The sequence below is a fragment of the Lynx canadensis genome, chromosome B3, assembly GCF_007474595.2.
Source record: "Lynx canadensis isolate LIC74 chromosome B3, mLynCan4.pri.v2, whole genome shotgun sequence".
Lineage (NCBI taxonomy): Eukaryota > Metazoa > Chordata > Mammalia > Carnivora > Felidae > Lynx > Lynx canadensis.
Genome location: NC_044308.2, coordinates 117,951,396 through 117,975,130, shown reverse-complemented (window position 1 = coordinate 117,975,130; position 23,735 = coordinate 117,951,396). Strand labels below are relative to the sequence as shown.

The 23,735-nt window shown below is 45.8% G+C and overlaps 2 pseudogenes; both read right to left on the bottom strand.

Annotated features, from left to right (window-relative positions):
* Positions 1-3,267: 3,267 nt before the first annotated feature.
* On the bottom strand, positions 3,268-4,186 carry LOC115516641 (annotated as a pseudogene).
* A 16,219-nt stretch (positions 4,187-20,405) lies between these two features.
* Positions 20,406-21,440, bottom strand: LOC115516642 (annotated as a pseudogene).
* Between the last annotated feature and the right edge of the window lie 2,295 nt (positions 21,441-23,735).

Here is a 23,735-nt window from a genome sequence, read left to right as displayed (position 1 = left end):
GTAACTTTTTCATTTTATAATTTTAAACATTTAAAAAGTCACATGCTGGTTGTAAAAAAAAATGCATAGAAGAAGTGCATAAAACAAGACAAAAAAGAACAACAACAAAAAAAAGACTTCTTCTCTGATTGCCCATTTTGCTCCCTACTGTTAAGGACATGGTTGTTTTTGTTTTGTTTTGTTTTTTGTTTTGTTTTGTTTTTGTTTTTGTTGGCATATCCTTCCAGATATTTTCCTTTTTTAAAATTTTTTTCTTTCTTTATTAAAATTAAAAAAAAAATTAAATTTATTTTTGAGAGAGAGAGAGAGAGAGAGCATGAGCAGGGGAGGAGCAGAGAGAGAGAGGGAGACACAGAATCCAAAGCAGGCTCCAGGCTCTGGGCTATCAACACAGAGCCGGACATGGGGCTTGAAATCATGGACCGCAAGATCATGACCTGAGCCGAAGTCAGATGCTTAACCGACTGAGCCACCCAGGTGCCCCTAATTTTATTTAAATCCAAGTTAGTTAATATATAGTGTAATAATGGTCTCAGGAGTAGAATTTAGTGATTAATCACTTCCAGATATTTTCTATGGTTTTGAAGGCATATGTGTGTGTGTGTGTGTGTGTATATATATATATATATATATATATATATATATATATATATATATATATATGCGTGGCTATGCTAGAGTGGGTGTTAGGTAGTTGAATTAAGAAAGAAAAATTCAGTTGTAGGGTAATTTCCTTTATTTCTTTGACTAAATGGTAAATTGAGAGAAAACTCATTCAGACCCTTTAGGAAAATCCTTCCTACAAACATTTAAATATCTCTAATCAGCCTATAATTTGCACATGGCCTGGGCTTTCTTTAGGCAAACAGTATGTAGTGTGTGGCAAAGAAAGTTAATCTAAATTTTTAACAAAGTGCCAGCCGACCATGGGAATCAGCGTGTAAGGTAGTAACACTGACTGCATGTGGAGAAGAGATTGTGGGGTGTTTTTTTAATAACGTTTGATCAGTGGCATACAATTTCTCCAGGTATCTCAGAGCAACAGGTTAAAGGTCGAATAAATGTGTAACGTGAGAATGTGTGACGTTTTTTGCCAGGCACAGCGACTGGCGGTGATCCTTAAGAGTGTGAGGTGCAGGAAACTCTGGATGGGTTCTCTTGAGATGGAAAGACCAGCCAGGCAGGGCATCCCCTGTGTTTATACATACTCCCCTCCCCCTGTCAAGAAGGGGGGAGGGTGGGGTTACCGAAACAGGCTCAGTATGGCAAATTGGATTCTGATTTCGGTTTTTCGTCCTCCCACAGACTTAGTGGTCATTAGGCTGAAGAAGGTCCCATAATCTGAACTCGTTCTCTGGTTCCCCGGACTGGTGCGCACATAGGACTCTGGCTGTGTTTCACTTTGCAGCCTGTTCTGGGATGAAGCAGCAGGAGCCTTGAGGGGCACCCTCCAAAGCAGCTTCTCTGTCGCCTCCTTTGCCCCAGTTCTGTGGGTCCATTCTTCTCCCGCAACTTGACTCTCTCTGGAGAACCGGATCTGGGGCTCGGAGCCCAGTGCTCTGTTTTCTCCTCTGCCCTCCCTTCAACTACCTGCGGCACCTCTTGGCTTCCACATCCTCAAAAGGGATAATGTTCTTCTTGAAAGTGTCTTTTGAGGATTAATTGATGTTTGCTCTATGCTTTGAAGAGAGAATCCTATCAAGTCTCTGCTGTCCTCAAAGCTGGTCCCAGTTCCAGCTGGTGCCAGGCCTGGCCAATCCGGACGCAGCACGAGCAGGCCTCTCATTGGCCGCCTTTCTGGGGCATACCCTCGGGCTGCTCATCTCCCTCAGTAGAAGGGCGACTGCCCACATAGGAGGCACAGACCCTCACGTGGACATTTTGTACGTTGCGTGTTTTTTGCTTGGAGAAAGGGTATTTGCATCCCTTGGGAAGTCAGTTTGTGGCTGTCTGTGACATTTTCTCATTTGGAAATTGTTCTTTTCTCTTTCTCTCTTTTTAATTTTTATTTATTAAAAAAAATTTTTTTAACGTTTGTTTATTTTTGAGACAGAGAGAGACAGAGCATGAACGGGGGAGGGTCAGAGAGAGGGAGACACAGAATCTGAAACAGCCTCCAGGCTCTGAGCTGTCAGCACAGAGCCCGACGCGGGGCTCGAACTCACGGACCGTGAGATAATGACCTGAGCCGAAGTCGGCCGCGTAACCGACTGAGCCACCCAGGCACCCCTCTCTCTCTTTTTTAAAGCTTTGTAAGTGTAAGAGTAGTTAGAATCTGCCCCCCCCCAAGGAAGTCCCTTTGCCAGGCCATTTATATGGTAATTGTGTGTGACTTGGGGAGGAAAAGGATGTTACCTGCTTCATGATAAGCACCTTCATATCTGTGAATTCTTTTTTTTTTTTTAAATGTAATACTGTTTATTTAACTTCAAAAACATTTCGGCATTCTAAACATACAGAAAAATAACAGAACGTCGCAAATTGTGTTTAGTATAGAAGGTTCTTTGAACTTTCATCGATGCAGTGGCTCTTTGCTTTGCTGACCGTGAAGAGCTCTACAGTTTGTTTCAAAGCAAACAGGTTAAAACTACCGCACTTAACTAAAAAAGATGCAAACACTTCTCATGCCAGCTGACTGTCTCCCCCCACCGCTGCCCCCTTTCCACAGCTAAGAACGGCAGCAGAACGCTAGGTCACTATATACAGAAACAAGACAACCTGAAGCTAAACAGATGCCCACTGCAGTGCCCACAGGCCCAGCTTCACAGTGCACGCCCTGAGCTACAGCCCCTCCAAAAGGCATCTTCCCCCACAGCCTCAAGCCAAGCAAGGAGCATGAAGACTGTGTCTCAGTGGTTTTGTCCCTTTTTTTTTTTTTTTTTTTTTTTACAAACTATAGATATGTACAGTTGAGAACTCAGGATTTCTAGCCCATAACCATAGAGTTAACACCACCTTACAAATTCAAAGGGGAAAATGCCAGAAACATCTCTAAAAGCCTTGTCACACCAACAGCAAAGTGCACAGAGTGCGGAGAACACGAGAGCCTTCTCATTTTAAAAATGTTTGGAGAGGGGCACCTGGGTGGCTCAGGAGCCTGGAGCCTGTTTCCGATTCTGTGTCTCCCTCTCTCTCTGCCCCTCCCCTGTTCATGCTCTGTCTCTCTCTGTCTCAAAAATAAATAAATGTTAAAAAAAATAAAAAAAAATTATAAAAAAAAATTAAAATAAAAATGTTTGGACATACGTACAACTCTGATACGTTTCAGGGTGCTCCGGACCCCCATGGCCGCTTCATGTAAACCACTGACAATTTCTAGAGCACTTTGAAGAGACTACAATATGACCATGACCCAGCTGTGTAATTAATCTTAACGAGGGCAACAGACCCGCCTCGAATAAGAGAGGTGTCAATGACAGTGCTCCCTACTCTAAGGAGACAGATAAACAGTTGTTTTTTTTTTTTATTCCTCCTCTTCCTCCTCCTCCTCCTCCCCTTCCTCCTCATTTTCTTCATCTTCCTCTTCCACCCTTTTCTGGGCAACTTTTGCAGGACGCTTTTGCGCCATCAAACTTTCCTTTAGACTTACACTCAACGACATCCTTCTCGTACTTCTCCTTTAGCTCCACCGCCTTGTTGTCGTAAGGCCGCTTTTCACTGTCACTTAAGTTATCCCACATCTCATCCAGCTTCTTTGCCACATCTCCAACGGAGATACCAGGGTTTGTAGATTTGATCTTGGGGCGGAATTCTGAACAGGACAGGAAAAATCCAGACGGTGGCCTTTTGGGGGTGGTAGGGTCCTTCTTCATCTTGCCTCCCTTAGCTGGTCCATAATCCTTCATTTCCCGATCATAGCGCACTTTATCTGCCTTTGCCATTTCATCAAATTTAGATATCTCTTTTTCAGACATTGTCTTCCACCTCTCAGAGCACTTCTTGGAAAATTCTGCAAAATTGACAGGGGCCTCTGGGTTTTTCTTCTTATGTTCCTCTCTGCACGTCTACACAAAGACGGCATAAGCAGACATCTTGCCCTTTGGTTTCTTGGGATCACCTTTAGCCATCCTGACCGTATTGTTCGCTAGCCTGGGCAGTGCAAGGCACGATGCATGGCTCTGCGCTCTCCAGCCTCGCCTTAGCTGCCTTCACGAGAGCCGCCTTATCCGTGAATTCTTTATTAAAGTTGTTTAATCAAAGAAATGGGAAGCTGCAACCTCCTTATTGGAAGGATCTAGAAATGCAGTGTGAGTTAAGAACCTGAGGATTCTAGGGAGAAGGTGGTTGAGAAAAAGGAAGAAGGAAGGTTTGTTTTAAGCCCAGAACAAACAGGGAATTCAAACAACGTAAGTCAAAGACACCTTAGTTGTCTTATCATCAAGGAGGACGAGGCTGGAGGGCAAAGCCAGCCAAGCACACTTGGGTCCTCTTCTGTGTCCTCAGATGGGCATCAGGACATGGCAGGGGATTGAGGACCTGCTGCTGACTCTTCCAATGGGGCATTTCAAGGGGAGCCTTCATTTCCTGTCGTTCCCCTCTAGCACCTGATCCCCATAAAGTGTCTCAGGCTCTTGGGGGCTTGTTTTAAGCACTGGTCTTTTTAATAGAAACCAGTGCTTGCCCGTTTTAAATAATATTTCTGGCTTCTTGCAAAATCGAAGATCTGGCAACCCTGACCCTTCACCCCATCAAGGCAAGCACCAGCCGCTGCTGTCCCCTTTGATGGGGCAGTGGAACAGAACAGACGCTGTCTGGTTCACCGACTGGGGCACACGCGGACTTCTGACCTGTCTGGGAAATTAGTGAGGGGATGGAGTGTTAGTCCAGAAGCATACGCTGAGCACAGACATGTACACACCTATGCACACACTCATCACCAGGATTCAGGCCCAGAGGGGATTACTTAAAGAAAGGTCACCTCTTGGCAGGTTCAGGGTGTATAATCCGCATGACAGATTTGAGAGAAGTTAGTCTTCATGAGAGGAGAAGAATCAGATGATCATGGCACACAGTGCAAGAGATGCTTGTGTGTGTGGAAAAAAGAAAGGGCTGGGGTGCCTGGGTGGCTCAGTTAAGTGTCTGACTCTTGGTTTTGGCTCAGGTCATGATCTCATAGTTTGTGAGATTGAGCCCTGCGTTGGACTCTGTGCTGACAACGTGGAGCCTGTTTGAAATTCTTTCTCTCCCTCCCTCTCTCTCTCTCTCTCCCCCCGCCCCCCCCCCCCCCCCCGTGTCCCCTGATCGTATGCTGTCTTTCAAAATAAATAAAACTTAAAAAAAATTGAGAAAAAAGAAAGTGCCTTTCTCTGGCATACCTATGTGTTTGGAGCAGCAGTGTGGAAGAGTGTGGTGACTAGGCAAAAGCAGGGACAACACCTGCTTGAGCACCTGTGATGCTCTGGACAGGGCCTGGGGCACCCAGGAGCTTGGTCGGTATTGTCTGATGAGAGCCAGCCATAGATTTGTGGGTGCACTCAACCTGGAAGAATAATTTCAAGACCTGGAAGAATAATTTCTCTTCTCCCTTTCTCAGTGTGCTCATCAGCCGAACGGAGACACTACAACAGGCACTGCCAAATCAAGTGCCTATAGGGGCCAGGCCTGCTGTGTCAGTGAGTGAAGGGATGTCTGGATGGGAAACGTAGAATAAGGAGTGAAGAAGATGGTGGTGAGCTAGAAGTTCATGCCCATCCAGCGGATGTCCAAATTCAGCCCCAGCTATTTGTCACATGGGAAGGTGATTCCAGTGTCGCCAAGACTCCTCACTTTTTTTTTTAAATTTTTTTTCAACGTTTTTATTTATTTTTGGGACAGAGAGAGACAGAGCATGAACGGGGGAGGGGCAGAGAGAGAGGGAGACACAGAATCGGAACAGGCTCCAGGCTCCGAGCCATCAGCCCAGAGCCCGACGCGGGGCTCGAACTCCCAGACCGCGAGATCGTGACCTGGCTGAAGTCGGACGCTTAACCGACTGCGCCACCCAGGCGCCCCAAGACTCCTCACTTTTTTTTTTCTTTTTTAAAAAAAAATTTTTTTTTCAACATTTATTTATTTTTGGTACAGAGAGAGACAGAGCATGAACGGGGGAGGGGCAGAGAGAGAGGGAGACACAGAATCAGAAACAGGCTCCAGGCTCTGAGCCATCAGCCCAGAGCCTGACGCGGGGCTCGAACTCCCGGACCGCGAGATCGTGACCTGGCTGAAGTCGGACGCTTAACCGACTGCGCCACCCAGGCGCCCCCGACTCCTCACTTTTTAAGAGAGGCTCTAAATCTGAATTTTTTATGTGAACCCTAACAACTTTTGATGTAATGAATTCAATTTTCAAAAAGCAGAGTGCAGCCAAACAAAGCATACTTGGGGGCCATATTTGGCCTGTAGGTCCTAGGTTTGCAACCTCTGGGATGAAGCCTGCTCGGTGTCTCCCTACTTGACTACTGACTCTACTTTGCTGAGCTTGTGGTATGAGAAGGAGGGAACTGTTGTAGGTGAAGAATGAAAGTGAGGACAGAGTTGGGGTGGAGGTGAGAAATGAAGCTTGGACCACACCATTACCAGGCTGGGTAGGCAGATCTGCACCTGCTGGCTTCAGTGAGGACTGTTGCAAGGCCAGGCAAGAATTGTGCATGGAAGCAGGTGGGAGGGCCAATCCAGGTGAGGTGGCTGAGGGAAAGGGCATAAGCTGTGGGTGGCAGTGGTAGGGGCGGCAGGGTGTGGAGGTCAAGAGGCAGTGAGGACAGCCCAGGAGAGAGCAAGAAGGAGCTCGGTGGACCAGGGGGCTCAGACTGTTTGCCTTCTGGTCTGTGCTGGCGTGGGGTGGGGGGTGGGGGTGGTGTGTGCAGCTCCTCACCAGCCATGCCCAGGGGAAAAGTGTCACAGCCACACTGGGCGCTCTGTGCATTGCGCATCTATTCAGAAAAGCACGATCCTCGGTCCAGCCTTCCAAACTTGGAACCATAGCTGGGAATATAAGCCTGTCATACATGAAGAGGCAGAGTAGCATGATGGGTGAGAAGAGAATAAGTTTAGGTCTCCTACAACTTGAGTTTGAAGTTGACCTTTGTCATTTGTTAGCCACGTGGCCCAGGCAAGTTAGTGAACTTCTTTTTGCGCCCGGTTTCCTCATTTGGGAACAATAATAGTTCCTACCTTGTCGGGTTGTCAGGAGGATTAAATGCAAACAAATGTCTTAGTGTGTGAAGTGCTTAGTATGGGACCTGGCACAAAGTAAGTGCTCAAATTGAGCTCATTATTATTATGAGACAAGCTGTGACCCCAGCTAACTTGTGGTTAAGCACAAAATCCTTCATCTCGGCAGAGAGTCGACAGCAGATGCAGTAAAAGTTCACTCCTCTCCTACTGCAAATGCTTCCCTAAACACAGACTCTCTGGCCTGAGCTCTCTTGCCAGAAAAGCAGGAGATATCGTACCTACCTGGATAAGGGTCATCTACAGAGCTTAGCTAAGTCTGTTTGGGCCCAGTATCACCTGGTTTACATAACGGTGTTTTCACTCATGTAACAAATATTTGTTGAGTAACCACTATGTTCCTAGTGCTAAGAAAGGGTTTTGGGGGTGTTGAGTAGAATAAGATGAGTTGGGCCTTAAGGTACTGAATCTAACATAGAGAGTATGCTGCCGTAACACAGATCTCCAAAGAGAATGGCTAAATAAGACAGAGGTTTATTTCTGTCTTATGTAAACCCTAGGGCAAGCACACCAAACTGGCAAAGTAGGTACATGAAATCATTCACGGACCCTGGTTCTTTACTGTTTCGCATCTCTAAGTCTGTATTTCAGGATGTGGGTAGTAGGAGGTGATGAAATCCAAGGCCAGCAGCTTGCACTTAAGGAGCTTCCACTCACAACCCATTGGTCGGAGCTTGGTCATATGGCTGCAAGGGATGCTGGGAAATGTAGTCTGGAGCAGACGGCCATGTGCTTAGGCAAAACTTGGGACTGGAGGTTATTATAAGAAGGCAGAAGGGAGAATGAATACTGGAGGGAAGTTAGCAATGTGTGATTCAGGGAGATAGGGAGACAAATGAACGCTCCTAACAGTTAAGTGAATGCTCCTCTCAATAGCACCAGCTGTAGTCCTTGAGTCGAGAACTATGTTGTGGCTCTCATTGGAGTTTGGGATTTGAACTCACACTTCTGGTTTAAAATCCCAGTTCTATCAGTTATCACAGCGTTGCGCAGCATTGGTGGTATAGTGGTGAGCATAGCTGCCTTCCATGTACCCCAGGGTTGGTATAAGAATGAAATAAGTCAACCCATGTGATGATTTTAGGATATGGTCTGAGCCAGAGTCAATGCTCAGGAAGTGTTAAGCTATTACTGCCAGGGAGTGAGAATGTGTCAAGAAGGTCAGTGACTCAAGGATAGCTCGTGGACTGGCTATATCTCTCAGTTTTATAGCTCCCTATAGGCCTCTAGATGCAACCTTGGGCCTTGAACCCTGGCCCTTCTCGTCACTGAGAATGCTAATGAAGACAGACAAGGCTATCTGAATGGGCTGGTGTTTTGAAAAAATAGAATCAGTTTGTGTTGGCCTGGGCTGGACCTAAGAGATGACCTTAGGTAGGATATTTCAAGGTCAGCTTTCTATAGCTTGAGTAAGAGCAAGTGAATTTAGTACATGGTCTACAGACCTCTGTGGGAAGAGTAAGACCCCTTCTTGTTGGGTGTGTCTCCAGGTAAAAAGCTGTAGAAATTATAAATAAATTATAGATAAATAAACAGTGTGTAGTGAGGCCTCACAGGGGCTGGGGAGTCCTTTGCCCTTGAAGAGGACCCTGGTGGCCTGTCTAGAGAAAAGTGGAAAAGCCACCCCCGCCTGGGTACTGCACTGGCAGGAGTTGGGGTGTCCTCTTACTGGGAGCTGGTGTTCTATGATATGCAGAGGGTATTGTTTTCCATCTCCTGCAGGTGTCTTGTGGAGAGAGAACCTTCCTAGCTTCAGAACAAGAGACGTAGCTTGCCTTGGCAACTCACACGGTGGGTAGATTTTAGCAGAAAAATAAAGATATTGGACAATGGGTTTCCACCGGTTTTTGGCACTGTCTCATTTTCAGAGGTCCGAGGAGCTTTCATACTCTTCATCCCCAGCTTTTGGAATCAGACCACACACTACTCTGGTAGAAAGTAGCATCTCACAATGGGCACCATTTTTGACTCCCTAAAAGCATCTAATTGACTCCCAGGAAATGGGGTGGACCTAGAGAAGGGAGTACATGTTGGAAGACTCCTAAGTGCTTAGGACCCCACCTATGCTTGTGGAGAAGCTGGCAGAGGTGGGCCAGCACTGTGAGTGGGGCATCTAAGGTCCTGGGTAGGAGCTAGCCTCACGGGTAAGGAGGCAGGTGGTCATATTCCTCCTGCCTGGCTCTCGTAACTTTAGCTGACCTCTTGGTCTTGACTTCTTGGTGTCATGGAGATCCTACAGCTGGCTAGCCTAGCTCTGTAGGTGGCCATGTCCTGGGGTTTTCACTCACATTTTCTCCAGCTCTGTGAACCTCGTGTCTTCTCTCTCATCAGTTCCCAACTGGGCCTTCACTCTTCTTACCACTGGGATCGATCTTTTATTCTTCTTTCCTTAAGGAAAGCTTGTTAATAAGGTGGGGACGATAGTGAGAGCTGATTAAACCAGGGTCTCTAGTTCTGGAGGCCTCAGCTGAAACTGTGATGTCATCTCTGCATGAGATTACATATGTAATCACCAGGATGTACGTCACAAGGGATCACATGTATCTTCTGTGCCTAGATCATACCATCCATGGCATCCGGGCACTACGAATTCACATTAAGAATAGTAAATCCTGTAATTCTTTTGAGATCATAGTAATTTTACATCATATTTGGGTTTGTGTGTGTATGTGCGGGAAAAGTGTGAATTCGTGAAGTGTGCATGTTTAAAATGTGTCATACATGGGGCGCCTGGGTGGCTCAGTCGGTTGTGTCTGACTTCAGCTCAGGTCACGATCTCGCGGTCCATGAGTTTGAGCCCTGCGTCGAGCTCTGGGCTGATGGCTCAGAGCCTGGAGCCTGCTTCCGATTCTGTGTCTCCCTCTCTCTCTGTCCCTCCCCCATTCATGCTCTGTCTCTCTCTCTGTCTCAAAAATAAATAAACGTTAAAATGTGCCATACATGTTGTAGTCCTGCCTTGAATTTCTTATTTATTTATTTATTTATTTATTTATTTATTTATTTATTTATGTTTTTTTTTAAATTAATTTATATTTGAGACAGAGAGAGACAGAGCATGAGCAGTGGAGGGGCAGAGAGAGAGGGAGACACAGAATCCGAAGCAGGCTCCAGGCTCTGAGCGGTCAGCACAGAACCCGACGCAGGGCTCGAACTCATGAACCACGAGATCGTGACCTGAGCCGAAGTTGGACGCTTAACTGACTGAGCCGCCCAGGCGCCCCTCTTCATTTTTTTTTTAAATGTTTATTTATTTTTGAGTTTTGAGAGGGACAGAGAGACAGAGCACGATCAGAGAGGGGGCAGAGAGAGAGACACACACACAGAATCTGAAGCAGGCTCCAGGCTCTGAGCTGTTAGCACAGAGCCCGACGTGGGGCTGGAACCCACGAACTGTGAGATCATGACCCGAGCCGAAGTTGGATGCCCAACCAACTGAGCCACCGAGGCACCCCGAATTTCTTCATTTTTTAATCACCTGGGTACCTGGGGGGGGGGGAGTCTTTCTTCCTCTGAGAGGCCCTGTATTTATGCCTGCTAGATCAGGGGTGAACAACCCTTTTTACACAAGAGGGCAGTTCAGGAAAAATAAACAAATGTGCTTACAGGTCTTCTTTGCCTCTTAATCAACTTGATGAGAGCTTTATTGAGTCTCAGGACTCAGGGGTGGGTGGGGCATCAAGGAATGTGTATTCTTATAACTTACTCTAATGGGTAGCATAGTATCAGTGAGAAAAAGGACACTGCTTTTGGAGTCCTTGAAAACTAAATATCCAGGTGTTTGGAGACAGTTTTCCAACTTTTCATTGTGAAATTAGATGGCTAGATGCCTGTGTGATCCTTGTCACCGGCTGGACTAACTCCATAACCCTCGGACTAGTGTTTTCTGTATCTCAGTACCTCTCTTGCTCGGCACAGTGCATAGTAGGGGCTTAATAAGTGCTTATTAGGAAGCAATAGGGTATAATGGTTAAGAACACAGACTTTCGATAGACTGCCTACTTCTGTCACTTACTAGCTGTGTGACTTTTGGCAAGTTTCTTAACCTCTCCAGGCCTCAGTCTCAGTCTGTAAGTTGGGAATTACATAAACCCCTACCTCACAGATGGGGACTGAATGAATTAATACGTGTGAGCACTTCTAGCAATGCCTAGCCTATATCAACCCGCTTAAGTGTTAGCCATTGTTACAAATATTGTTATTGAGCTGAGAAGAGACCCAAGTTTGCCTGTGGTGCTAGAGCTTTATAGAGCATCTCTTTCCATCTCTAGCTTCCGCTTCCTTCCCATTGATGGGATTTTCACTCTAGTCTCTGTGAAAATAGATTCGATTTCCATATAAAATAACTAGGCCTCTTCCCTCATTCCAAACTTTTTTTTTTTTTTAAGGGCAGAAAAGCGAAAACCAAAACCCTGAGTATTTTTGAAGCAAATGTGGGTCTATCTGTAACAGCGCATTGGATTAATAACCTGAGTGGAGGCTGCACGTCTAGATTTGGTGAAACTGCTCTTTTCCAAAGAAAGTGCCAGGTTCTCCGTTCGCCTTTCATCTCCTCTCACAGAATGCCCGTCTTGCACACTCAGCTAATCTGTCTGGTTTTCGCATCAACAGGAGAGCTCCCGGGAACGATACACGCCAGATACGATCTGGCTCCAGGAGCCTTGTCTGCCTGATTACTTTATTCATAATCACCTTTAAGTTTTGCTCATTGACTGATTTTTTTAAAGTTTTAAATATTGAAGTGTAGCATATGCAGAGAAAGGTGCACGGTGTGTTCAGCCGAATACATTTCAACAAGTTGAATTTCTTTGTGTCCTCAACACCCAGATTAAGAAACAACAGGACAGAAGCCCAGCTGTGCCCCTTCCAGTTACAACCTCACCCCTTACCCAGCCCCGCCAAGGGTAACTATCCCAGCTCTAACCCCATCGGATGGAATCTTCCACTATGTCCACTTCTGCGTCTGGATTTCCCCCTTCAACACTGTGAGATTCGTCCATAGTGTTGACTGTAGTATTAGGCTGTTTGTTCTTAGTGCTGTGTAGTCCTTCAGGTAAATAGACCATTTCTTTGCCTCTTCTACCCTTTTTTAAAACATTTTTTAAACGTTTATTTATTTTTGAGAGACAGAGCATGAGCGGGGGAGGGGCAGAGAGAGAAGGATACACAGAATCTGAAGCAGGCTCCAGGCTCTGAGCTGTCAGCACAGAGCCTGACGTGGGGCTTGAACCCGTGAACTGTGATCGCGAGCTCATGACCTGAGTCAAAGTCGGACACATAGCCGACTGAGCCACCCAGGCGCCCCATGCCTGTTCTACTCTTGAGGGACACATGGCAGTTCCTGGTTGGAGACTTCTATGAATTTCACGGTGAGGAATATGCTGGCACATGTCTTTTGGGGGCCTGAAGTGCACACACCTGCCGGTGGGATCTCCAGGTCAGAGGGTGGGTGTGTATTCAGGAAATGCTGCCACACGCTCTTCCGGGGAAGGGGTGCCAATCCTCTGCTTGATTTTGATGAAGAAAATGATTCCATATTCACATCTGATTTGGGTTTTAAAATTTTTTTTATTTTTTTTTCAACGTTTATTTTTTTGGGACAGAGAGAGACAGAGCATGAATGGGGGAGGGGCAGAGAGAGAGAGAGACACAGAATCAGAAACAGGCTCCAGGCTCTGAGCCATCAGCCCAGAGCCTGACGCGGGGCTCGAACTCACGGACCGCGAGATCGTGACCTGGCTGAAGTCAGACGCTTAACCGACTGCGCCACCCAGGCGCCCCTGATTTGGGTTTTAAGGCAGAATAACACTGTACTCATTCTGTCATTTTGCCATTCCTGTATTTCTCCCCTCTCATGCGTGTGGACCGTGTGGTCACTGGGCAAATTCACTTGAGTTGCTGGAACTGCCTCTTTTGGGGAGCCTCTTGAAATGCTACCTGAGTAGTACTACCTGAAATGGAAGGTTTAGGACTCCTCCCCCACCCCCAAAATGTCTGCTTTATTTTCAAGAACAGCAAATACTAATTGCCACATCCTTTGCAAAAAAGAATCATCTCCTACCCTCCCAATACTCCTCACACCCTTTATTGAATGAGATGTAGAGTTTAGGGAAGTTTTGAGTGAATATCAAACATCAGTGAGATTACTGATTTCCCAAAATTTGCTCGCTGGGTCGTTCCTCCCATAACTTCAATTACAGTTGCCCTTCTTTGGAATTCGACAAAGCTGGGCAAATAGAGAGTCAAAAGTCCCTTGGTCTAGCTCTGACTTCTGTTTGTAAACAGCCATGGTGCAAGGTGCTTCAGCAACACAGAGGGACAGGAGGCCTTCCCATCCAGCCCCCGAAACCTTATTAAATAGGGACCTCTGAATCTTAGTGGGAGTTCAAAAATTTTTAAAAATGTTAATATTTATTTTTGAGACAGAGAGAGACAGAGCATGAGCAGGGGAGGGGCAGAGAGAGAGAAGGAGACACAGAATCTGAAGCAGGCTCCAGGCTCTGAGCTGTCAGCACAGAGCCTGACGTAGGGCTTGAACCCATGAACTGTGAGATCATGACCTGAGCCGAAGTTGGATGCTCAACCAACTGAGCCACCCAGGCACCCCTGAATCTTAGCGGGAATTTAATCAAATCTGTTCGTTTTGGCTTGCCCTCCCTTCTGTGACCCCCAAACAACAAGCTAGAAACAACATCCCATAGAATAACACCAAAAATATTACTTCACACACCGCTTCCTCATAAAAATCACTCACAAAAGTGCTCTCAGATCCTGTAGCACCAGGCTATTATTATTTTATTTTACAGATGGGAAAATTAAGACCTGCAGAGTTGACTTGACACTGTAGAATCATGGAAGAACTGGTGGTTGGAGGCCAGTTCCTTGCCTGGGATTTGCCCTTCTAGAAGCAGGGGATCTTTGCAAAGAGGAGTTTTAAGGATGAGTGGCTACATTGGGAGCTCATCATGAGGTCCTTTTGATGGGTGACTTTCACATCCTGGAGCTTGGTATTTTGTCTGGTTAGAAAGTGGTCTTCGAGGGGCACCTGAGTGGCTCAGTGGGTTAAGCATCTGATTTTGTTTTTTTGTCATGATCTCACGGTTCATGAGTTTGAGCCCCACGTCAAGCTCTGTGCTGACAGCTTGGAGTCTGGAGCCTGCTTTGGATTCTGTGTCTCCCTCTCTCTCTAGCCCTCACCACTCACACTCTGTTTCTCTCTCTCTCAAAAATAAATAAACATGAACAAACAATTTAAAAAAAGAAAGTGGTTTTTGGTGAGGACGGATGTACAAGGAATCCATTACTGGCTTGTTAGTAGCAGCCAAGAATTGAAACTCAATGAGTGCCTATGTCAGTAGGGAAATGGCCCAGTAGCTATGGCACCTTCACACCTTGGATCATTACAGAACCATTAAAAGATTTTGGTAAAGTATGGCAGAATAGATAAAAGGGAGAAGAATGTATATGATCTATAATTCTATTTTTTTAAACAAACAATAACCACCCCCCCTCAACCCACTATGAGTGTGTGTGTGTGTGTCTGAAGTTACATGAGTCTGGGGAAAAATGTAGAAGGACACACTAAAATGTTAACATGGGCTACCCGGGGAAAGCGGGCTGAGGATGGGGGGTGCTGATGTGGGAGAACAACGTATAGCAAAATGACATGTGATAAGATGCCATTTGAATACATTATATATGCATGTATGTGTATACAAATGCATAAAAGGTACATGCAAAAATTTACAAGTCAAACAAAAGAGTTGCTCTAGTAAGAACAGGGCTGTGAACCCTATATGGGTCAGTTAGCTTGGCAAGGGCCGGAGCTCTGTTCTGTGGCTGAAGGCTTTACCCCCAGGCCAGTTGTGTTGAAAGTGAAGGACGTTGGTCAGAAGAGGATCCAAGAACATGTGTGGGAGTCTGAGCACAGACACACTGCTGCCTTTGGTAAATCGGTAATCATAGCTACCGTCTTGATGTGCTTAGAATGTACTGGCATTTTCATACTTTCTTGAAGTTAGGTATTTTCATCCCCATTTCAAGATGAGGACACCTGAGGGGCAGGCAGCTGAAGGCCGCATCGTGAGTGGGTGTTGCTGAGGTTTAAGCCCAGCTCTGATTCCAGAACTTCTGCTTTTCAGATTCCCTTGCAGCTTGGGGTTTAGTGGGGGTGATCAGGCTGGCCTGCTTTGATCCACTCTGAGATTTCTGTGAGGTCCTCTCTCGCAGGGGTGGGTCCTAAAATGTAGCTTTTGCTGTTAAAACCAACCAAGCCACGGTCTAGTGAATGTTTCCTGTGCGTTCTCGTTGGCCTGGTTTTGGATGGCAAGGCTTCATAACCTGGGTGAGGGAGAGCAGCCTGTTCGGGCCTCTGTTCCCAAGGGAGCAGGGCTGCGTGGAAAAGTAGGGCATGTGGACACCTACCTCAGGACAGGTGAAAGGCAGACTGACTTGTTAAAAAGGAGGATAGTTTCACCACTTCTGACATCTGGCCCCTGAACAGTCTTAGCGGCCAGTTTGGGAGCAAAGATTTGGGCTTTCGTGGGGAATCTCTCTCCCGCCTCTCCTTGCCATCCACCCCCCTGGCCCCACTAAACACACAAAAAAACTAACAGTTGTGGCTGGTTTGGCGGCCCGGTAGTGTGACTTCCACCCAAAGCGCCGAGGGCTTGTGCTGTTGCCAAGGTGCCCCCAAATGAGTATTTAAGATAAAAATCTCATCTCTGCCAGTGGATGTCACCTGTGACCCCCTTCTCTTTTCTTGGCCTTGGTTTCCTCATTCACAAAATGGGGATCGGATTTTTCTCTTGCTTCTGATTAAACGAATAGTTGCTTCTGGTTAAACGATCAGAAGCACGTTGTGTATTTAGAAAGACAACACCAGTTCTGTGTGTTGGGTTTTGGCTGCAGACCACGGCGCTGCTGATACCGATAGTCATTGCCATTTTTATGGAACAAGTCTGGATATTTCTAGTGCAGCAGGACCGCTGTTTTCTACAGGGTGCTGTGTCTTCACAGTGACGTCTGTGACTTGCAGGAGCAGGGCCATGACATAAAGGTGAACTTGGCCGCAGAGGGTGAGCAGGCCGCAGGGAAGGCCTTCCCTGGGCCCTCCTGCCCACAGTCTGAGGCAGGTGGCTGCCATTCCCCTGGTGAGGTTGCAGCAGCTGGAACTGGAGCCACCGCCCTCTGCCTTCCTTCCCTGTCTGCGGAAGCCCCGCAGGGCCTGGGAGGGGAAGACAGAATGAGGAGGAAGCAGGCAGCAGACTGTTGCCTTCACCTGAGGATTTGGGGCAAGGCCTGCCCATGCCCGCACTTTCACTCTCTGCCCACAGGTTGTAGACTGAGCCTCATGGCCAAGGACAAATAGTCTGGTCTTTCAGAGCCACAGTTTTCCTCTATTTAGTGGAGCAAAATCCTTTTGAATGAGCCTGTGTAGATGTCGTGATTGTGAACAGTGATCTTGTTACTATTTCTTAAAGGCTGGGACTGGGCCTCCAGTACCCAGCACGGAGCCTGGTGCACAGTCGGAACCCAGAGGAATGCTTTCCGTTGACATAGAGCTCCTGGAGATACATGGCTGGACGGTGCGAGATGTAACTATTGAGGAAATAATTTTCTCCCTTCCTTTGCTTTCCTCTGTGCATGATATAGTGTGGGATTTGTGCACCTTTTCCTCTATCCTTATTCTTCTTTGCATTTATTTTACTTAAGAAGTGATTTTCTTCTGACAAATTAAATACAGCTGATAGGACCTAACCATATGTCCCTCTCCTGTTTGCAGTTTTGAGTGAAGAAGGTAAAATACTGTGCCCTGCTTACTTCTGCTTAAAGTATAGGGATAGACTAACCTGCATCCTGGAAGCTGCTCCCAGCGTTTTTTTCCCCATCAGGACTATGTGGCGTTGCCTGAGGTCCCCAGACAGAGTGGTTTCCCTGGGTCTAGATAGCATGAGGACTGGAGTTGGGCTCCCAGTGGGCTCCCAGGCACTGGAGAGTAGGGTATCCTTTGGAGAAAAGGGGGAAAAAAATCCACGCAAATGGAATGATAAAGGAATGACATCACGGTAGGCATAGCAACGGCAGGGTAATCATAATCTCCACACAAGGTGGTCAGAACCCCAAGGGAAAGCCTAGTTTCGTTGTGTTCCTTTTCCCATCGGAGAGGCAGGAGCAGGGAGGCGTGGAGGAGGGGTTGCTTATCCAATGGCTAGAGCAGTCCCGAGGTTTTGCTGTTCACTCCAGATCTGCCTCCCCGCTCTGACAGTCTCTCTGGAGTAGGGGTGTGCCCCCTTGAAGCATTTGCATTCTGTTACCTTGTTATCTACGGTGGCCCTTGGAATTTGGCTGGAGAAGGGGAACAAAAAGAGAGGGATGCGTGTCAGTGGAGAAAGGAGAGAGATGAAATTATCCTCAGGAAAATTTTATGGAACCCTGGAGCTTCCTCCTCGGGTTCTCCTGCCCACAGGCGTGGAGCTACTCTGATAAATGCACACACGGTCCATCTCCTGTCCCTTACTTGCTTCTTCAGGCCTTGACTTCTGCCACAGATGGTGTTGAGCTGGGTGTAAACCATATAAATTGTGATAATTTCAAAGTCACTTGTGTCCAAAGCCCAAAGCGATTCAGAGTAACCTCCTGAGGCACCGTGTGGATAAAGCAGTTACCTACATGGTGAGCGCTGACACCCTGGGACAGCTCGGGATGTTGTCTCGGGAGGTCATCTTGAACACAGTGCAAGGGTTGTAGGTGTCAAAGAGTTGAATAAGGGGCATGAGCTGGGAGACTGCTGTTCTGGGGCTTTGGGGTACTCTGGGTCCAGAAATCATTTCTCCTTTCCTGTCATTGTTGGATAACTATAACAGGTCATGCCTGGTTGTGGTTTCTCTGTAGGTCAAATCATGGTTGCCTGGTTCTGTCCCTGTCACCCTTACATTTAGAAATCTTAAAAGTGGGTGAGGCAACCCTACCGAGGCATGGATGGCTATCATGAGCTGAATGAACCATCTCTGCTCTTCAGCAGAACAACTCATCCCCAACCTATGGATATTATACACACACACACACACACACACACACACACACACACATATAATTTAAATTGGACTTTTAAAGATATTTAAGAGTCTCTTGGGAAGCACGCCCTTTGGCTTCTTTGGTTAGAATATCTGGAATTTTCTTTTCTTTGTGTAGAATATCTGGGCAAGCTGGAGAAATTGCTTACCCAGCTGTTCTTGGCTATGGGTAATTTTGTAAAGTGAACTTACTTAATTTTTTTTATTGAGATAAGATTCATGTAACATAAAGTTCACCATTTCAACTGTGTACAATTCACTGATTTTTAGTTTTAGAGCATACGAGTCAATGGTTTTAGTAAACCTGCAGTGTGGTGCAATCATCACTACTACCTAATTCCAGAACGTTTTCGGCACCCCAGAAAGAGATTTTGCACTCATTACGTAGTCACTTCTCACTCCTTTCCCCCCTCTCCCCAGCCCCCGGCATCCACAAGTCTTCCTTCAATCTCTATGGATTTCCCTATTTTGATTATGTCCTATAAATGAAATTAGACAATATATGTGGGCTTTTGTGTCTGGATTCTTCAACTTACCATGTTTTCAGTGTCCAACCACATAGTAGCATATATCAAGACTGCATTTTTTTTTAAGTGGCAGAATACTATTCCATTATGTGGTATACTACATTTTATTTATCTACCCATCAGTTGATAGACATTTGGGTTATTTCCACTTTTTCGCTATTATGAGTAATGCTAACATGCACATTCAAATACAAGTCTTTGTGTGAACATACGTTTTCAGTTTTTTTGACCATACACCTAGGATTGAAACTGCTGGGTCATATGACAACTGTATCTTTAATTTTTGGAGGAACTACCACTGTTTTCCACAGCGGCTGCACATTTTACATTCTTACCAGCAACGTGCACGGGGCCAGTTTCTCCACTTCTTTGCTGACACTTGTGATTATCTGTTTTTCTGATTCTAGCCATGCTGGCGGGTGTGATGTGGTATCTCACGGTGGTTTCGATTTGCATTTCTCTAATGGCTAATGACGCTGAGCATCTTTTCATGTGTTTTTTGACCACTTGTGTGTTTTGTTTGGAGAAATGTCTACTCACATCCTTTGCCTGTGTTTTAATTGAGTTGTTTGTCTTTTTTGTTTTTAAGAAGAGAGTTTGTTTTAATATGTTATTGTTACTTCCTCTACGCTAGCTGGTCGTTGTTGTTACTTCCTCTACGCTAGCATGGTGTGACCAGCCTGTGGAGATGGAGGGGTAGAATGGATCACTTCAAAGCAGGCTGGGGTCTCTGCCTTTTAGGCCACTCCTCAGTGTTCTTGGGGAGGACTCCTCTTCCTTACCTGCCCTTAGCAGCTTTCTCCCCCAGAGTTTCTGTTCTTGAACCAATTCTTACTTGTTGTCAATTTCCTCCCAGTTGATCTCATCCACACCCATGGCATCCACCACCATATATGTGACGATTACTCTCAAATGCGTATATCCAGTTTGGACTTCTCTCTGGAGCTCCACACCTGCCTATCCAGGTGGAACTTCAGCGTGTTCAAAACCTACTACATTTCTCTTCTCCTGGGTTCCACGTCTGGATGACTGGCAGCATCATTTACCAGGTCAAAAAAGCTGGAGGTGTCTTGGAATGCTTCTTCTCTCTCTAGGGCACATCTGCCCTCTTCCTGTCAAGTCCTGTGCATTGGCTGTCTTTAGCAGCTCTCTCTAACTTGTCCTCCATTCTTCATTCCATACTGACTGCCTTAGGTCAGGTCTTTGTCATTCCAACTAGACTCCCTAGTTTTGAATTACTTCCATCTATCCATCCTCTGCTGGAATGATCCAGTTATATTCCTCCCATCTCAAAGTGGTTCCTTATTGTCTGAAGGATAAACTTCCTCCTCTTTTGTCGAGTGTTCAGACCCTCTTGGGTCTGATCTCTACTTGTCTTCCCAACTTCATATTCCCCTGCTCATTCTCCCCTCATTTCTTATTTTATTTTAATTAATTAATTATTTTATCTATCAATTTATTTTTGTGGGATGATTCTTTTAATTATACTCCATAGAAAAGAAATGTTTATAAATTTATAGGAAGTTACAAATTTATAAATAAGTTGATAAATTCATACAGGACTGTTTAAACCAGAAGTTTCCCTCCCATAAGAGTTATAAACTATGCAAATCTTTTATTTAAAATGAAGTGATAAATTATAGTTAATGTGTAAGTATAGTGTGCCACATTCAGATGTGGAAATTATCCTCAAAGTCGCTGTGTGTGACTTTTACCAAACCTTTCCTTTCTGTTTATGCTTCTGGCTGAGAACAGAAGTGATGGAGCCTTACAGTGACTGGAATACTCTTCACATGGTTTCTTGTGACTACAGGTTGGGGGGGAAGGCTTTTTCTCTAGAGTCCAAAGACAAGATAAAAAAGTCTCTTGATTTGAAATCAGAAACGATCTGCTTCTCTGCTAGCCACAGCTCGGATATTGCCATAAACCTTTGAGGGAGGATTTCCCAGGATGACGTTGCAAATGGCGGTTCTTGCCATCTTCATGTTTTGGAAAGAGCCAAGGATGTGAACTTACAGCCAAAACCATCCATGTCCGTGTCACATTCTCTATGGTGAATTTGGTTTTCCTCCTTTACCAGCAATTCTTCCTATCCCTCTTGACAGGTGGTCTCCCTAGAGCCCCCTTTAGGGGCTTCACATCTGTGATTTCAAAGGACTCTAGGAAGAGGTCATCCAACCTAATGAGGGCAAGGGCATCCTCTACCTGAAACCCAAGAATAAAGGCTTTCACAAAACCAGCTGCTTTTGTCAGAGCACTAACATCTTTGGTTTCTTTACAAGTCCTGATCTCTACATTCCTCGATTTTAAGTTAAAGCGCATCTGGAGTGCCAAACATTCTACAATAGGAGTAAATATCTTCATCCAGTTTTCTTTCAATGGCGTGTATCTGTTAGCTGGGACCGGAATTTTCCTTGTTTTCTTCTTTTCCACTCAGGAATCCGTCCCTGGCGAGGGGTGGGAAAATGGGCCTCTTTGTGAGCCGGGCCTCCTCTGTGTCCCTGTGGGCCATGTCCCTGCCCTCCCCCCACTCGGACAGCTGCTCAGCCTAGTTTCTTTGTCCGCCAGCCACCTCATGGGTGACTTGGGTGAAGCCGTTCTTGGCCCCTGCACTCTGGGCCTCCATCTCCATTTCTATCCCCAGGAATCTCCCCTCATCTCTTATTTTATCCATAGGAATTCTTTCAGGTTTCTTGAATGGTCTGTGTTACCTCAACTCTCCAAGCTTTGACTGCCATGCTACTGGCATGACATTTTTTTTATGTTTATTTATTTATTTTTGAGAGAGAAAGAGAGAGAGAGAGAGAGAGAGAGAGAGAGAGAGAGAATGAATGAGTAGCAGGGGGAGGAGGGGCAGAGAGAGAGGAGAGAGAGAATCCCAAGCAGACTCTGTGCTACCAGCCAGTCAGGAGCCCGACGTGGGGCTTTATCTCACGAACTGTAAGATCATGACCTGAGCAGAAATCAGGAGTCGGATGCTTAACCAACTGAGCCACCCAGGCATCCCACTGGCATGAATTTTATCTGTGTGGCCAAGGATAGATTTTCAGGGCTAGATTATGGATCCAATATGGCGCCAATTAAATACTACTGTAGATAGAGAACATGGCAGACTGTGGTTTGGATGTGGATTTTGATTCAATAATTTATTTATATGAAAGGATTTCCAAACTGAATGGAAATTAAACTGCATTTAATTGATTTTGTGAGCCACCTGTACTGCAAAGGTGATGGATTTTTGGGGAAAGATTCTGACATTTGTCCCATCCATAGCCTGTTGTTACTTTTGTTACTTTCTGAATCAAGAACACCAGGATACATGATGTGACAAGTATATGTGTATTTTGGGAGCTAATGGGACAAAATATTTGAAATCAGATTGGATTCCAAGGTTGCCATAGCTACTGGCTACTATGAACACCAGCATCACATATTTGTTTGGAACCCTACATCTCTAACTTCTGCAATGTCTTTTTTTTTTTTTTTTTTCCCCTGAGGGTGTTAGTCCTCAGATAAAGAAACTGAGTGAAACTGAAGGAATGATTCCTTCTGAATCCCTTTCTGGTCCCTTCTGGTTCCTTTCCGAATTTTTAACAACAATTTAATTTAGTTTAGATTATTCTTTAGTGCTTTCTCACTCTCCCTCAAATTTTTACTTAGAAAAATTTCAAGTCTTCCGAAACGTTGCAAGAATGGTACAATGAACACCCCTGTAGTCTTTACTCAGAGTCACCATTTGCACATTTCCCCCAAATGGTCTTTACGATCCTCTTTGTATTTTGGTTATAGTATCAGATAGTCTGAAGAAGACCAATGATGCTTGCTGGGGTAGAGAAGTTAGTTGCTAGATCCTCCTGTGGAACTAATTTATTCTCTCTCAGTTTCCAAATGGATGGAGAAGCCATAGATCAATGGCCCCTTCTGAGAACTTGTTAATCCTCTCCTCATGTGAAGCTGTGAATGTGATCATTTATTTTTTCAGGAAGAGTGAGATTTGGTTCATAACACACCATCCTCTTCTGGGGATGTTTCTGAGCTTCTGGCAAAGCTCAGTGCTACAACTGAAGCCTTGAACTCTTGGCTCAGCGCTGCCACTGAGTGGGGCCCCCGTGGATGGTCTTGAGCAAGTTCCTTTCTCACTGTGAGCCTCAGTTTCCCCATCTATAGAATGAGAGCTTGGATCACCTGCTTTTTTAAGTCCCCGCCCTGCCCCATGCTCACGTCCTGTGCCCCTGTGATGGTCAGAAAAATTCAGTCCTTCGGGAAATTGCCAAAGATACTTACTGTGCTTATGAGATGAACTCCAGAATTTATTGCTGGCTGGGCTTCAGCCAGGAGCATGTCTGGTTTATAATGAGGAGTGTTTCTCCCCTTGTAAGAGCCACCAGTGCTCTGTCGGCCTGCTGAGGTGGGAGGTGGGCTTGGTGGTGATGCAGGAAGCAGCAGGAACTCTGACCCTTTTGTTGGAGCCTCTCCACCTCCTTTCCTTTGAGGTTGTCTGTTTGTTTAATTTGTCATTTGCCTTGCTTCCCATGCCCTTTTATAGCTACTTTTGTTCAAGGATATGGCCATCTCCTTTTTCTGTCCTTGGCCTACCTCCAGGTTAAATATCTAGGGAGGATAGCAGCCACCTGAAGGTGTGATGACATGGGTGGTGTTAGTGGTGGGTTTCAACAAGGCTGTGCTCTCATTGGTGGAGTAAGAGCTGTTCCAAGTGCAGGTAGTTGGGTGGTGGATTGATATTGCTCTTGCTAGAGGATTCCACAAAGTCCCCCCCGCCCCAATTCCTCCCACGCTTCCCCCCCCCCCCCGCCCCCCAACCGCCATAGAGCCCCAGGCAGAGGTCCTGGACTGGCCAGACTTTCTTTTATGTATTTAATCCCCATGGGTACGATTTGGGAAAGTTCTGGTAAAGGAGAAAAGGTTT